This window comes from Syzygium oleosum, unplaced genomic scaffold (assembly GCF_021117445.2).
Source record: "Syzygium oleosum isolate NSW1041296 unplaced genomic scaffold, Sole_v2.1 Sole_v2.08, whole genome shotgun sequence".
NCBI classification, from domain to species: Eukaryota; Viridiplantae; Streptophyta; class Magnoliopsida; order Myrtales; family Myrtaceae; genus Syzygium; species Syzygium oleosum.
In genome coordinates, this window is record NW_026607492.1 from 3,850,393 (window position 1) to 3,868,126 (window position 17,734).

Sequence of the window (17,734 nt, forward strand, 5' to 3'; positions counted from 1 at the left end):
GCGAGGCCGCCCCTTGCCGGCCCAGGCGAGGGCTGCCCTCGCCGGATCTAGTGAGGGCGACCCTCGCCGGCGTCGGGCGAGGGTCTCCCACGCTCGACTCAGGCGAGGGCGACCCTCGCCCGCCCAGGCGAGGGCTTCCCTCGCCCGACGCCGGCGAGGGCAACCCTCGCCTGAGTCGGGCGACGGAAGCCCTTGCCCGGCCGGTGGTGGTGGGGCGGCGGCAAGCCCTCGCCTGCTGCTTCCCCTCGCCCAGCCAGGGGCCGGCGAGGGAAGTCCTCGCCTGGGCGAGCGAGGGTCGCCCATGCCCGACTCAGGCGAGGACGACCCTAGCCGGAGAAGAAAGAAAAAAAAAACAGAAAAAGGAAAAAGACGAAAATACCCTTGGGTTAAAGTGTTGTGAGGTAAATGTATTACAATGAGTATAATTTGGAGTTTTTAATATCACAAAAAAAAGTTCAGAGTAAACTTATCACAAATGACATAGTTTGGGATTTTTCGTGTAAAAAAAAAGTTCAGGGTAAATTATCACAAGTGTCATAATTTAGGATTTTTTGTGGTATTTTCCTTTTTTTTAAATTATATTAATATAATTTAAATTTTATTTTTTTAAAAAAGTACACGTCAGCGGCCTAAACGGCGTCGTTTTTTGTTTTTAATGCTGACTGGACCTCTCCGGCGAGCCATAGACCTCTCCGGCGAGTCATGTCAGGGCCACGTAGGATTTCCGGCAAGCCATGTCAGCATTGGCACTAAAGTGATCGTTTTTCAAAAAAGTTAGCACAAAGTGTTCCGAAAAAAAGTTATGACACCAAAGTGTTCGTCGTACATAACTTATGAGACTTATGATGTCCTTTTGCCCTTTTTTTTTATAGTGTTTGTTTGTTCTTTTAATGTATCGTGGGAGCACAGTAAAGAATTTGTCAGGTTGCCCATTTGCATTATTGTCCGACAGATGAGCAGGTGGTCCTCCTCCACATGCACAGGACCAAGACTTGAAAAGGTCCATCTTCTGCATCCATTTTACATGCAAATTCATGTGGATGAACAGTACACACCAAAAAGAAAAAGAGACAATAAAGTTCTCTCCTCAGTGTCTTTAAGATGCGCAGATAGATACAGATAAATTTTCTTTTCCGCTTCTTTAGGGTCGATGGTCCCGCATGTCTCCACATAAAGTCGGTCGTTGATTCCCTTAATCCCTGGGCAATGTGAACTTTAAGTGCGATGTGGATTGTTCACGGTTCGGACGGGAGTGTCGGCAATGTTTCACGTATTTGCAAGGCCGACCTCATCCGTGAGTCCATGATGCTGCAGACAATAAGAGAAGAGCAATGCTTCATTCGTACTCTCTTGGGAAAGTAAGATGAATTGTAGACTAAGGGTCAGTATCATGTGACTCCCGTGAGATGACTATCCAACTTCACAGAGAGGTCCCTTGGTCGAGGATTTCAGACCTCGATCGACCGACCTCCCGGCCGACCGGATGCCATGCACACTTGGCACCACCACCACCACCGACGGCAATCGTCACGCCAACAGCAATCCTTATCTCGACACCTCTTCTCTAGTAGATGGAGCTTAACAGCGTACGTAGAGCTGTGACGGCAGCGAGAGAAAGAGACCCGCATGAATTCCATCAGATTCGATGGTCCAAATTTAGTTTGGTAATATATATTGAATTCACTGGATAATTTTTTGCTCGATCGAGAGAGAGAGAAAGAGAGTCAGTGAATTGCGTCTTGTTTCCGAGTGTGTTTTGCCTAGAGAGCGAAAAATCCTTCACCAAGAAGATAGACTTTGAATTTTTTTTTGTGGGAAGGGGTTCTGTGTTGATCACGGACATGAAAAATCTGTCTTGTTTCGAAATGTTCCGGCTAAAATCGGCACTCTCCTCATCCTTCAACACTCCGGCAAAATTCTGAAATGAAATGATAACCTCCATCCACCAATTGACGGCGCTTTTCGAGATAATTTTCAAGTCAACCGCCTTAATAATTACTGCAATCGACCGAATTTATTGTCCGTCGATCATAAAAGTTGGTTATTTTTCAGTGTAAACAGAGCGCTAACGTCAATTATTCGAGAGAGCGAAAGAAGAGAATATCTCGTGTAACACAATAAACAATCAAGTCGCGGGCCTCCAATTGCTGAATAATTCAACGATTTTAGGACGCAGAACTTCTTTCGCTAGAGGCAGCGCTTCTGCACATGCATTAGACCCTTATTTTCCAAGAGTAATCACATGATGACAATATCTCTGCATAGAAAATCCACCAAATCGATATTGAGTACTAACAAGCTTTTCCACGACCCATGTTCTTACTATTTACGGGGATAAGGGTTGGGGCGAGGCTTGGGATTTCCAGGGGGAGTGCAAGGCGTGTAGCGTCCCGGTGCGGAGCGGCCACAACGGGCGGGACCATTCTGATTACCGGTCGCTTTCGAGATGTCTATGGGTCTGCCGGGGGCCAGTATGCTGCCCAGGGTGTGCTCCGGGTCCAGCACCGCCATCAGCTCCACCTCCGGTTGCCGGTAGGCGATGAGGCACTCGCCGCCGTGGCACCGCCGAGTGACGGTGGCGTTGCCGGCTTCCGGAGAGGCTCCTGCTCCGCGACAGCCGGCCAGAGCAATCGCCGCGGTCGCGAGCAGGCACCACGCAAGGAAGAAACGAACCGTCGCGACCTTATCGACTTCCATATACTCTCTCTCTCTCTCTCTCTCTCTCTCAAAGAAGAGTTATGGAGGATTGGCTCTCTGGTTATGGTAGTTCTTTATCAAATGGACGGGACATGCACATTAATAGGAGGAGAGGACGTACAGACAAAGGTCACAGGGTGACATTGCATCACCATCATACTTCAGTTGGCCGTGCGATGTAACAAATTTTTTTTTTTCGGTTAACAAATTATTTCGACGTAAGTATCTTTCTTTTAAACGAAAAATTTTAGTCATAATTCAATCATGTATCATGAAAATTATGATTCATCGTACCATTTGCCAATAAAATCGTGACATTCCAATTTCTCATCATAAATTTGAATTTCATATTATGAATTCACAAATGGTACTTTGATGCATTGATTTGAAAAAAAGAACTAAAACTTTTATGCTTAAAATGTAAGCTGAAAATCAATTAAGTATTTTTCAGTTTTAGATTTAGCAAGTAATAGAACAAAGAGGTAAAAAAAAGGAAAAGATTGAGCGATATAAAATCTCATTTTTGTTTAGGAACAAGAGGAGAGAGAATTTTTTTTTCTTAAATATTTTATTTTCGCATCACAACCATTGGACTACTGATATCTCCAACCCCGCCGTGGGCAACGACAAAGACGCCCCGACTCGTCGTCACTGCAGGTCTGCCCCCTCTCCCTCCCTCGCCCATGTTCCACTATCTCTTGCTCTCTCTCTCTCCTCTACAGTCTACACCTCGCTACAACTATGACCAACGTTGAGCTCGAGCCCAATATAATTGGGGCTCATTTGTCACAACGTGACGTTCTTATTTCCAATCTAACTAATCATTATCGATTCACGCAAAACATCTCATTCATGTACATCATATAAGACTCCACTCACAGAACAATATTCCCGACTCCTAAGATCGCTCCGAATCGATATATAAGATCTACTAAATTCAAATCAAAGCGCCGCTCCAGCCGACCGACACCTTGGGGGGTCGGGACTTTGGTTTTCATGTTGTTGATGAGTCGTGTCTGCTTCAGCCAATTGCAAAGAAGTTTGTTTTTACTTTGCGTGAGCTGACAATGAGAGCACTCAAAAGTCAGTATCCGCTTGCGGAATCTCACGCATTAGCGGAGATGGCCTGAAGCCATGTGCGTGGGGCACTGTTGTTTTGGACTTAAGTAGACCGGGCACAAATCTAAACCTACATTTGTTTTGCGAAAATGATTAAGTTAGAAAATATTTTCTTAAAAATAAAAGTTTGTAACGCTTAAAATAATTAGTCTATAGAAAATATTTTTATTATCAATAACAATTTATTTCTAAATATTTTCGTAAACGGTGAAAATTTTTATTATTCGTTCATTTTTGTAAGTGATATAAGTGACCGTTTTTAGGAAAATATTTTTCAGATCATTATTTTTTTGCGAAACAACTGAGCCTAATAAGTTCTTGGGAGTTCTCCAAATAAGTATGGAGATGTGTAATGGAAGTCCTAAGTTTTGTGTACGAAATGTAATCAAGTCCTATTTTTTTTTTAATTGGTCCAGTTAAGTCCCGAATCTCTTTTAAGAAGTGTAATTATAGTCCATTCTAGGAACAAAAACCTAAAACTGCTTACATAACATCCTTAAATTACTATTTCCATTTGAGTTTTAAGGCTTCATTGCATTTCTCAATAAAGTTCTAGGACTTAACCGAATCAACTAAAAATTTTAAGACTCAAATACATTTCCCAGTAAAGTTTTAGGACTTGATTAAACTTGTTTAGGACTAGATCGCATGTCTTACATAAGGTTTAGGAATTAAGCAATAGTTTTCCCAGATATGTACATTGGAAATGTGCATTATTATTATGTAAATATATTGAAAACGTTTTCAAAAAACGTTACATTTTCTGCGAAATAAATAGAGTCTTTGTTTTTCTTGAACAATAGGATGGTGGTGCGCGAGGGGTAGTTAGCTATTTATCTTAGATTATTTGCGATATTACAGATATCTATAATATTCTGGATATCTTGTGATATCTTCGCGATATTAAGTGAACTTCTGAGCATCAGCATCAGCTTCCCATTGCGGCTCTGATAAAGCCAATTGATCCCAAACAGCATGCATAGAGGACAAAAAATCGTTAATAGACTGATCTGTCTATTGATGCATGCGATGCAAATTGCCTAACATCTGATACTGATGAGCAATGTTCGAGGTGGAGTAACGGCCAGCAAGCAAATCCCACGCGCTAGACAATTCTCACACTTGGGAATTGGTTGATTTGCCTCCTAGAAAGTCAGCTATAGGTTGTAGATGGGTGTATAAGATCAAGACTAAGGCAGATGGTACGGTGGAATGCTACGAAGCTAGACTAGTAGCAGAAGGCTTCACTCAAGAGTATGGAATTGACTATGATGAGACATTTGCTCTAGTTGCACGTCTTACTTTTGTTAGAAGTCTTCTTCCTGTTGCAGCTATTAAGAAATGACCTCTATTCCATATGGATGTTAAAAATGCCTTTCTTAATGACAATCTTGCTGAAAAAGTATATATGGAGCTTCCTCTTGGATATACTATTGCTTCTAATAAAGTATGTTGTTTACGTAAAGCTTTATATGGACTGAAACAGGCTCCTCGTGCATGGTATTCTAAGTCCAGTTCCACCATGGAATATCTTGGCTTTAGATGCAATCCCCATGACAACGCACTATTCGTTCAAAAAACATCTCGTGGGTATATCCTATTGCTATTATACGTGGATGACATGGTTATTACCGGCGATGATCACATCGGTATTACAAAGCTCCAGCAATATCTCAGTCAGATGTTTGAAATGAAAGATCTTGGGCGACTAAGTTACTTTTTAGGCTTAGAGGTTACCTCAAATTCCTTGAGCTATTATCTTTCTCAAGCAAAATACGCCACCGATCTTCTTTCTCGTGCAGGACTCACTGATACTAAGACTGCTACAACTCCAATTGAGGCAAATCCCAAATTTAATGCTAACGATGGAACTGCTCTTTCAAATCCTACACTTTATCGACGGTTAGTTGGTAGTATTGTATCTCTCACTGTTACTCGTCTTGACATTGCTTATGCTGTTCACGTAGTCGGTCGAGTTCATGACTACACCACGTATGATTTACTTTGCCGTTGTCCTTTGTATTCTTCGCTATGTGAAGGGTACCTTATTTCATGGTCTTCATTTTTCCGCTGATTCTACTTTGAAGTTGAAGGCTTATTCTGACCCTAATTGGGTTGGTGATCCTCTTGATCATCGCTCTACTACAGACTACTACTTCTTTCTGGGTACCTCACTTATATCATGGCGTAGCAAGAAACAGACCGTTGTAGCTCGATTTAGCACCGAAGCGGAATATCGTACTCTTGCTGATACGACATCAGAATTACTTTGGTTACGATGATTATTAGATAACATGGGAGTCCATCATAACGGTGGAACAATAATTTATTGTGACAACTGGAGTGCTATTCAAATAGCTCATAATGATGTTTCCATGAGCGCACCAAGCATATTGAAATTGACTGTCATTTCATATGATCTCATGTGCTTCATGGTACTCTACGAGTTGTATCAGACTGCTCATATATCCACAAAAGAACATCCACTTGGGTGTTTTCGAGATCTTTTCTTCAAACTCCAATTGACTTCTTCGATGTCACATTGAGTATGAGGGGACTGGAGTTTGAAGGGGGATGTTAGATATATTTAGATTATCTTAGATTATTGACGATATTACAGATATCTATAATATTCTGGATATCTTCATGATGTCCTAAATATCTATAATATATCTTGTGATATCTTCATGATATTTTGGGTATCTATAATATTCTAGATATCTTTGTGATTGATTGTAATTGATTGTGTAATATTTTGTTACCGTAGATAGTTGACTTGTAAAGCCTATAAATAGGCTCATGTACTCCTTATCTTTTCATCATCGAATATACAGAAAATTCTATATTCCTCTCTTTAGCATTATTCTTAACTTGTACAAACAAAATGTTGATACTCCTACAGTCCAATAGGGGATAGAGAAGAAAATAGTTATTATTTTTTGGTAATTTGAAAACTGCTCAAGTTATTGGGAAAGGGAATGAAACCAACACCTTTTATGTATCGTGATTGCCAAGTGGCAATCGTCATTGCAAAGCTATAATACCATTGCAAAGAATGAAACTTTCAATGGTAAAAATAGTCACATCCGATTGAGACGTGATGTCTTACAACAATTGCTTAAATATGGAATTATGTCCACCGATTGATTTTGGCCGATCCTCTGACTATACATCAAGGGGAATGAAACTTAAGCCAGTGGAAGAAAAATAGCAGTGATGATAACCCAACCTATGTGATTGGCGATCCCATGAATTAGATTCATATTGGTAATAACAAGTCACTTGTTGATCTAATGATGCACTATTAAAATTTTTGCCCCTCCTAAGGTGAAAATAATGTCAGACTGCAATGAAAAAGAGATTGAGCTAAGCTCTTAATGAATCGATAGCCATTATTGGCGGTGTATTAAATTGTCAAATGCACTAGATGGAATGTGAAGTAGTGCCGCTCCTATAAGAATTATTGGCAATAATTTAGAGCACTTATAAATAAGGGAAAAGACCATAAAAAACCCCAAACTATGCCACATGTGACACATTTACCCTGAACTTTTTTTTGTAAGACCAAAAACCCCAAACTATGCTATTTGTAACAAATTTACCCCAATGTACTTTAGTCCATGGGCATTTTCATCTTTTTTGCTTTTTCTTTTTTTTTTCCTTTCCGGCGAGGGCCGCCCTCGCCGGCGTCGGGCGAGGGTCGCCTCGCCTGGGCGAGCGAGGGCGGCCCTTGCCCGACTCGAGGCGAGGGCGACCCTCACCGGCGTCGGGCAAGGGTCACCTTCGCTTGAGCCTCGGGCGAGGGCCGCCCTCGCTCGCCGGCGAGGCGCCCTCGCCCGGACGCCGGGCGAGGGCGACCCTCGCCCGAGCCGGCGCGCGGGCCGCCCTCGCTAGACGCCGGCGAGGGCCGCCCTCGCCGACGCCGGCGAGGGCCACCCTCGTCGGAAAGGAAAAAAAAGCAAAAGAAAAAAAGAAAAAGCAAAAAGACAAAAATGTCCATGGACTAAAGTACATTGGGGTAAATGTGTCACAAATAGCATAGTTTGGGGTTTTTGGTGTCACAAAAAAAAGTTCAGGGTAAATGTGTCGCAGGTGGCATAGTTTGGAGTTTTTGGTAGTCTTTTCCCTATAAATAAAACAAACACATGCATGGCTTATTAGCGCAAAACCGAGTTGAACAACGAAATTTGTGGGAGTGTAATGTGATTGGTGAAATTTATAATTCATAAAAAGAAATTCTTGATTTATAGAAGTTTCAAACTTCTCCAATGATTTCGTTATATTTCATTCTTTCTAGGTCTGGTTTATAGCCTAACAAGCACTAGTTTCGATGCATTACATTCCAATAACCCAACATTATTCTTTCATTTCTTTTCAAAGCCTTTTGAAATATGTGGGGAATTGTTGTATTTATTAAAATGTATTGTTATTGTAACAGTTTTTTACCGTCATCCGCCATTAATTTATAATGGTTTCGTAACATATTATAATGGTTTAGTAACGTTTTTGTAACAATCTTGACTGCTATCAATTTGCAAATGATTTGTAAGGTTTTTCAATTAAATGCAAGAATTGCTGATGAAAAACGGCTATTTTTTTTTAACTTACAAATTGTTACTCCGAACGTAATTGAAATGTGAGATATATATCAAAACAAGAATATTCTTTTTTTCTTTTTACATATCTTTCCTTTCTTCACTTGGTTATACACATAACATAACGTCGTTCCTAGTTATTCTACTATTCTAAGTGGAATAAAGAAAGCACCAAGTTTCGTACTTCAAGAGACAAAATTATCCTTAAGGACGGTGCATGCATGACTCAAATAATTGATCTTATTTTCTCATCTTTTTCAACAGATTTCTAACGATTCTTATTTTTCATATCATCTAATTTTTTTCCAACACAACATTCCTGAGCCCCTAAAGATCACTCCGAGTCGATGCGATTAGAACACGATATATGATCTACTACATTCACAAATTGGTACACCTGTAACAATTTTACTCCGAACTGATTTTTTGACCACAAAAACCCTAAATCGGTATACCCCGAACTAATTTTTTGACCACCAAAAATCCCAAACTGGTACACTTATGAAAAATTTACCCTCCGTTTGTTTCCATTAAATTTTATTGTCAAATTGTTAAGTTTGATGACACGTGATAGTTGACAGGTGTACTAGTTTGGGGTTTTACCCCTCTGTTTGTCACAAGTTTATCAATTTGTGATTTTTCGTGATATTAATTCAATTTAACGGCCCCTAACGGAGGGCAAATTTATCACAAATATATCAGTTTGGAGTTTTTAGTGGTCAAAAAATTAGGTTTGGGTAAAATTATCATTAGTGTACAAGTTTGGGATTTTTAGTGGTCAAAAAATTAGTTCAGAGTAAAATTATCACAGATGTACCCGTTTGGGATTTTTGGTGATATTAACCCTTTTCTTTTCCTCTTCTTTAGGGTCGATGGTCCCGCATGTCTCCACGCAAGCAAGGTCAGTCATTGATTCCCTAATCCCTATTTATCTCTAACTTTCCTGATGAAAATCACAAAAAAAAAATGATTGTGGTCTGCAAAAAGTAGAGTAAAAATACGAGAGAGGAGAGTTAGAGGAGTATAGATAAAAAAAGAAAAAGAAAAAGTAACATTCTGATGATCAATGTTCTGTTTATTTCGCAAAAAATTTCAGGAATTCATTTTCTAAGATAATAACAATATTTTTCGATATTTAGCTGAAAATAAAAAAATGTACTAGAAAATATTTTCCGTTATTTAATATAAAAAATCCGATTTGATTTTTCTAAACAGGCATGTATTATTTAAGTGCTAGTAACTTGCGTATATGCAGCCGGGGAGCCGGGTAAGAGCACTAGAGTCCTGGGTTTGACCTCAATGGACCAACCAAGGCGCCAAGTATCGGAGCACGATGGACCTAATCTCGGGCACCGGGGTCCCGGACTAGGCCTCAATGGATCCATGTACTGCCTTTGTGGACCCACGCTCGGGCGTTGGGGATTTGGGCTCGAATACTGGGATCCAGCACTCGGCCTTTATGGACTCGGGCTCCGGTGTCGATGCATCATGCATGAGCACCGAGGATTTAGGCCCGGCCTAGATGAACTTGGGCGCGAGCGCCAGGGCCCTAGGTACGGGCGCTAACGTCTCGGGCTCGGCCTCGATGGACTCAGGCGTAAGCACCGAGGATCCGTGCATTGGCACCAAGGTCACGGCCTAGATTCCATGAAACCGGTCCCGGGTGCCAGAGATTTGGTTCCGAACGCCGTAAACCAGCATTGGGATTTCCATGCCTAAGCGTAGAGTTGCGGGTCAAGCATTGATATTAATCATATTTTGGAAAATGATTTTCGATTTTTTAAAGAAGAAATCATTTTCCTAAATTTAAACATAAATTTTCCATTGAATAATTTTCCTAAGCGAACCAAATACCAAAAAATGAGAAAAATGTTTTCCGTGATATAAATGGTGCCTAAATGAAACCGAGAATTTGGCAATGTGAACTTTAAGTACGATGTGGATGGCTCACGGTTTGGATGGGAGCGTCGGCAATGGTTTGCATATCTACGAGGTGGACCTCATTCGTGGATCCATGACGCTGCAAGCAATCCGAGAAGAAGAAGGATACTTGATTATCGCATTGACCTACTATGAATAATGTGATGGAACTTTGTTAAACGTGACCTTATTCAATACGTATACGCAGCGATGCTCTCTCGAGAAAGTAACATAACCGATATACTAAGCGTTGGTATCGTGGGACTCTCGTGAGATGACTGTCTAACTTTATGGAGAGGTCCTTTTGTCAAAGTTTTGAGACCCCTAATCGGGCCGACCTCCCCATCGATAGGACATCGTGCACATTGGCACCGCCAACGTCAATGCCGACCATCACGCCAACCATATCTGTTGTCGACACTTTCCTCTCTAGTAAATGGAGCTTGATAATGTGTTGCGACTAGGGGTGAGCAAAAGAAATTGCTCATATGGGAAACCGCTTGGATCAAATCAGATCGGCTTGTTCTGGGTGATTCTCGGGGGCATCAGTCCGGTTCTCAGTTTTATAAAATTAAAATTGGTGAATTTTGGTATGGTTCTTAGTTCCAAGTGTGGAATTGCTCCTCAAGACCACCTGGACCGGACTTATTTATTTTTTAATTTTTTTAATTTTTAAAAATCTATAAAAGAAAAAATCCAAATTTATCTCCTATTGCACAAAGAAAGGCCATTCAAGGATAGAGTGACTACCTTTACTTATGCATATGAGTAAGATGACAAGAACAAATCAAAACACAATAGTAATTGCTCATTCCAACTAAATTTTGCCACAAATTGAAAAAAATCTATGCGAAACCTACAATGTTTCACGTAACTCACTGATTGTAGATACGCATTGATCATCAAGAACATTTTCAATTGCATCTTGAACATTAACGACAAATAAAAAAACTAAATATGCCATGGGTTCCATCGGCCCACCGGGGACCGGTCGGCCCGATCAAGTCCGGTTTTAGGGGGCACCAGTCCGATTCCCGTTTTTAGAAATTGAGAATCGGTCCCTCTGTTCGGTTTTCCAGTTCTTGGGTGGAAAGTTGGACCGTCCGAAAATCGATCATCCCTAGTTGCAACCACGTGAGTTCCATTAGATTTGCCGGTTTCGTTGAATATTTTGTCGAGAGAGAGAGAGAGAGAGCGCGCGACGTGTGCATTACTTGGGAGCGGTAATGTCTAATTATCGGGGAGCGAAAAGAGGGAGCATCTCGCCTAACACCATGAGCAAACAATAACAATCGAATGGAAGAAGCTGTAAGCCTCGAGTTGCATAATAATTCTATTTTCAGGACGCAGAATAGAACTAATTTTGGCACATGCATTAGACCCTATTTTCGAAAAGCAATCACGGTGATGACAATATCTTTGAAAAGAAGATCCACCAACTGATAAGGAGAATTAACAAAGCATTTCCACAATCCATGATCTTACCTAATACCCTTTACGGTAATAAGGGCTGTAGCGAGGGTTGGGACCTTTCCTGGTAGTGCAGGACGTGTAGCGTCCCGGTGCGAAGCGGCCACAACGGGCGGGGCCATACTGATTAGCGGTCGCTTTCAAGATGTCTATGGGTTTGCCGTCGGCCAGTATGCTGCCCAGGGTGCGCTCCGGGTCCAGCACCGCCATCAGCTCCACCTCCGGTTGCCGGTAGGCGATGAGGCACTCGCCGCCGTGGCACCGCCGAGTGACGGTGGCGTTGCTGGCTTCCGGAGAGGCTCCCGCTCCGCGACAGCCGGCCAGAGCAATCGCCGTGGTCGCGAGCAGGCACCACGCAAGGAAGAAACGAACCGTCGTGACCTTATCGACTTCCATACACTCTCTCTCTCTCTCTCTCTATCTCTCAAAGAAGAGTTACGGAGGATTGGCTCTCTGTTTATGGTAGTTCTTTATCAAATGGACGGGACATGCATATTAATAGGAGGAGAGACGGAACAGACAAAGGTCACAGGGTGACATTGCACCACCATCATACTTCAGTTGGCCGTGCGATGTAACAATTTTTTTTTTTCGGTTAACAAATTATTTCGACGTAAGTATCTTTCTTTTAAACGAAAAATTTTGGTCATAATTTAATCATGTATCATGAAAATTATGATTCATCGTACCATTTGCCAATAATATCGTGATATTCCAATTTCTCATCATAAATTTGAATTTCATATTATGAATTCACAAATGGCACTTTGATGCATTGATTTGAAAAAAAAAACTAAAACTTCTATGCTTAAAATGTAAGCTGAAAAATCATATTAAGTATTTTTCAGTTTTAGATTTAGCAAGTAATGGAACAAAGAGGTAAATAAAGGAAAAGATTGAGCGATATAAAATCTCATTTTTGTTTAGGAACAAAAGGAAAGAGAATTTTTTTTTCTTAAATATTTTATTTTCGCATCACAACCATTGGACTACTGATACCTCCAACCCCGCCGTGGGCAAGGACAAAGACGCCCCGACTCGTCGTCACTGCAGGTCCGCCCCCTCTCCCTCCCTCGCCCATGTTCCACTATCTCTTGCTCTCTCTCTCTCTCCTCTACAGTCTACACCTCGCTACAACTATGACCAACGTTGAGCTCGAACCCAATATAATTGGGGCTCATTTGTCACAACGTGACGTTTTTATTTTCAATCTAACTAATCAGTGTCGATTTACCCAAAACATCTCATTCATGTACATCATATAAGACTCCACTCACAGGACGATATTCCCGACCCCTAAGATCGCTCCGAATCGATATATAAGATCTACTAAATTCAAATCAGAGCGCCGCTCCAGCCGACCGACACCTTGGGGGGTTGGGACTTTGGCTTTCATGTTGTTGATGAGTCGTGTCCGCTTCAGCCAATTGCAAAGAAGTTTGTTTTTACTTTGCGTGAGCTGACAATGAGAGCACTCAAAAGTCAGTATCCGCTTGCGGAATCTCACGCATTAGCGGCGATGGCCTGAAGCCATGTGCGTGGGGCACTGTTGTTTTGGACTTAAGAAGACTGGGCACAAATCTAAACCTACATTTGTTTCGCGAAAATGATTAATTTAGAAAATATTTTTTTAAAAATAAAAGTTTGTAATGCTTGAAATAATTAGTCTATGGAAAATATTTCATTATTGATAATAATTTATATCTAAATATTTTCGTAAACGGTGAAATTTTTTATCATTCGTTTATTTTTGTAAGTGATATAAATGATCGTTTTTAGGAAAATATTTTTCAAATGATTCATTTTCTGCGAAACAACGGAGCCTAATAAGTTCTTGGGAGTTCTCCAAATAAGTATGGAGATGTGTAATGGAAGTCCTAAATTTTGTGTACGAAATGTAATCAAGCCCTAAATTTTTTTAATTGGTCCAGTTAAGTCCCGAATCTCTTTTAAGAAGTGTAATCAGAGTCCATTCTATGAACAATAACCTAAAGCTGCTTACATAACATCCTTAAATTACTATTTCCATTTGAGTTTTAAGGCTTCATTGCATTTCTCAATAATAAAGTTCTAGGACTTAACCGAATGAACTAAAAATTTTAAGACTCGGTTACATTTCCCAGTAAAGTTTTACGACTTGATTAAACTTGTTTAGGACTAGATCGCATGTCTTACATAAGGTTTAGGAATTAAGCAATAGTTTTCCTAGTTATGTACATTGGAAATGTGCATTATTATTACGTAAATATATTGAAAACGTTTTCAAAAAACGTTATATTTTCTGTGAAATAAACAGAGTCTTAGTTTTTCTTGAACGATAGGATGGTGGTGCGCGAGGGGTAGTTAGCTATTTATCTTAGATTATTTACGATATTACAGATATCTATAATATTCTGAATATTTTGTGATATTTTCGCAATATTCGGTGAACTTCCGAGCATCAGCATCAGCTTCCCATTGCGGCTCTGATAAAGCCAATTGATCCCAAACAGCATGCATAGCGGACAAAAAATCGTTAATAGATTGACTTGTCTATTGATGCATGCGATGCAAATTGCCTAACAGCTGATACTGATGAGCAATGTTCGAGGTGAAGTAACGGCCAGCAAGCAAATCCCATGCGCTAAACAATTCTCACACTTGGGAATTTGTTGATTTGACTCCTGGAAAGTCAGCTATAGGTTGTAGATGGGTGTATAAGATCAAGACTAAGGCAGATGGTACGGTGGCATGCTACAAAGCTAGACTAGTAGGAAAAGGCTTCACTCAAGAGTATGCAATTGACTATGTTGAGACATTTGCTCTAGTTGCACGTCTTACTTTTGTTAGAAGTTTTCTTGCTGTTGCAACTATTAAGAAATGACCTCTATTCTAGATAGATGTTAAAAATGCCTTTCTTAATGGCGATCTTGCTGAGGAAGTATTTATAGAGCTTCCTCCAGAATATACTACTACTTCTAATAAAGTGTGTTGTTTACGTAAAGCTTTATATGGACTGAAACAAGCTCTTCGTGCATGGTATTCTAAGTCCAGTTCCACCATGGAATATCTTGGTTTTAGATGCAATCCCTATAACAATGCACTATTCGTTCAGAAAACATCTCGTGGGTATATCCCACTGCTATTATACGTGGATGACATGGTTATTATCAGCGATGATCATATCGGTATTACAAAGCTCCAGCAATATCTCAGTCAGAAGTTTGAAATGAAAGATCTCAGGCGACTCAATTACTTTTTAGGCTTTGAGGTTACCTCAAACTCCTTGAGCTATTATCTTTCTCAAGCAAAATAAGCCACCGATCTTCTTTCTCGCGCAGGACTCACTGATACTAAGACTGCTACAACTCCAATTGAGGCAAATGCCAAATTTAATGCTAACGATGGAACTGCTCTTTCAAATCCTACACTTTATCGACAGTTAGTTGGTAGTATTGTATCTCTCACTGTTACTCGTCTTGACATTGCTTATGCTGTTCACGTAGTCAGTCAGTTCATGACTACACCACGTATGATTTACTTTGCCGTTGTCCTTCGTATTCTTCGCTATGTGAAGGGTACCTTATTTCATGATCTTCATTTTTCCGTTGATTCTATTTTGGAGTTGAAGGTTTATTTAGATGCTGATTGGGTTGGTGATCCTCTTGATCGTCGCTCTACTACATGCTACTACTTCTTTCTTGGTACCTCACTTATATCATGGCGTAGCAAGAAACAGACCGTTGTAGCTCGATCTAGCACTGAAGCGGAATATCGTGCTCTTGCTAATACGACATCATAATTACTTGGGTACGATGATTATTAGAAGACATGGGACTCCGTCATAACAGTGGAACAATAATTTATTGTGACAACTGGAGTGCTATTCAAATAGCTCATAATGATATTTCCATGAGCGCACCAAGCATATTGAAATTGACTGTCATTTCATACGATCTCATGTGCTTCATGGTACTGTACGACTTGTATCAGACTGCTAATATATCCACAAAAGAACATCCACCTGGGCATTTTCGAGATCTTTTCTTCAAACTCCAATTGACTTCTTCGATGTCACATTGAGTTTGAGGGGACTGGAGTTTGAAGGGGGATGTTAGATATATTTAGATTATCTTAGATTATTTACGATATTACAGATATCTATAATATTCTAGATATCTTCATGATGTCCTAAATATATAATATATCTTGTGATATCTTTACGATATTTTGGATATCTATAATATTCTAGATATCTTTGTGATTCATTGTGTAATATTTTGTTATCGTAGATAGTTGACTTGTAAAGCCTATAAATGGGCTCATGTACTCCTTATCTTTTCGTCATCGAATATACAAAAAGTTCTATATTCCTCTCTTTAGCATTATTCTTAACTTGTACAAACAAAATGTTGATACTCCTACGGTCCAATAGGGGATAGAGAAGAAAATAGTTATTATTTTTTGGTAATTTGAAAACTGCTCAAGTTATTGGGAAAGGGAATGAAACCAACACCTTTTATGTATCATGATTGCCAAGTGGCAATTGCCATTGCAAAGCTATAATACCATTGCAAAGAATGAAACTTTCAATGGTAAAAAGAGTCACGTCCGATTGAGACGTGATGTGGTAAAACAATTGCTTAAAGATGAAATTATGTCCACCGATTGTTTTGGCCGATCCTCTGACTATACATCAAGGGGAATGAAACTCAAGCCAGTGGAAGAAAAATAGCAGTGATGATAACCCAACCTATGTGATTGGCGATCCCATGATTAGATTCATATTGGTAATAATAAGTCACTTGTTGATCTAATGATGCGCTATTAAAATTTTTGCCCCTCCTAAGGTGAAATAATGCTAGACTGCAAGGAAAAAGAGGTTGAGCTAAGCTCTTAATGAATCGATAGCCATTATTGGTGGTGTATTAAATTGTCGAATGCACTAGATGGAATCACCCATACAGGTGTGAAGTAGGGCCGCTCCTATAAGAATTATTGGCAATAATCTAGAGCACTTATAAATAAAACAAACACGTGCATGGCTTATTAGCGCAAAACCGCGTTGAACAACGAAATTTGTGGGAGTGTAATGTGATTGGTGAAATTTATAATTCATAAAAAGAAATTCTTGATTTATAGAAGTTTCAAACTTCTCCAATGATTTCGTTATATTTCATTCTTTCTAGGTCTGATTTATAGCCTAACAAGCACCAGTTTCGATGCATTACATTCCAATAACCCAACATTATTCTTTCATTTCTTTTCAAAGCCTTTTGAAATATGTGGGGAATTGTTGTATATATTGAAATGTATTGTTATTGTAACAGTTTTTTACCGTCATCCGCCATTAATTTATAATGGTTTCGTAACATTTTATAATGGTTTAGTAATGTTTTTGTAACAATCTTGACTGCTATCAATTTGCAAATGATTTGTAAGGTTTTTCAATTAAATGCAAGAATTGCTGATGAAAAACGGCTCTCTTTTTTTTTTACTTACAAATTGTTACTCCGAACGTAATTGAAAAGTGAGATATATATCAAAACAAGTATATTATTTTTTAGATGTCTTTCCTTTCTTCACTTGGTTATACACATAACGTCGTTCCTCGTTATTCTACTATTTTATGTAGAATAAAGAAAGAACCAAGTTTCGTACTCCAAGGGACAAAATTATCTTTAAGGACGGTGCTTGCATGACTCAAATAATTAATCTTATTTTCTCATCTTTTTCAACATATTTCAAACGATTCTTATTTTTCATATCATCTAATTTTTTTCCAACACAACATTCCTGAGCCCCTAAAGATCACTCCGAGTTGATGTGATTAGAACACGATATATGATCTACTACATTCAAATCAAAGCGCCGCTTCGGCCGACGGATGCCTCGGGTGGTTGGGACTTGGCTTTCATGGTGACTAATCGCAAGAACGGGCACAAACGAAACAT

At 39.8% G+C, this 17,734-nt stretch overlaps 1 protein-coding gene and 1 long non-coding RNA gene across 2 annotated transcripts in view; one reads left to right on the top strand and one right to left on the bottom strand.

The window, feature by feature from the left end:
• Positions 1-17,734, top strand: part of LOC115688042 (uncharacterized) — an 81,836-nt gene that overhangs the window by 51,702 nt on the left and 12,400 nt on the right. The window lies entirely within an intron of this gene.
• LOC130138791 (uncharacterized) lies at positions 11,121-12,257 on the bottom strand. Its single transcript, XR_008817077.1, has 2 exons — positions 11,817-12,257; positions 11,121-11,451 (listed from the first exon to the last, which is right to left on the bottom strand). It is a non-coding gene; the product is annotated as an uncharacterized LOC130138791 (long non-coding RNA).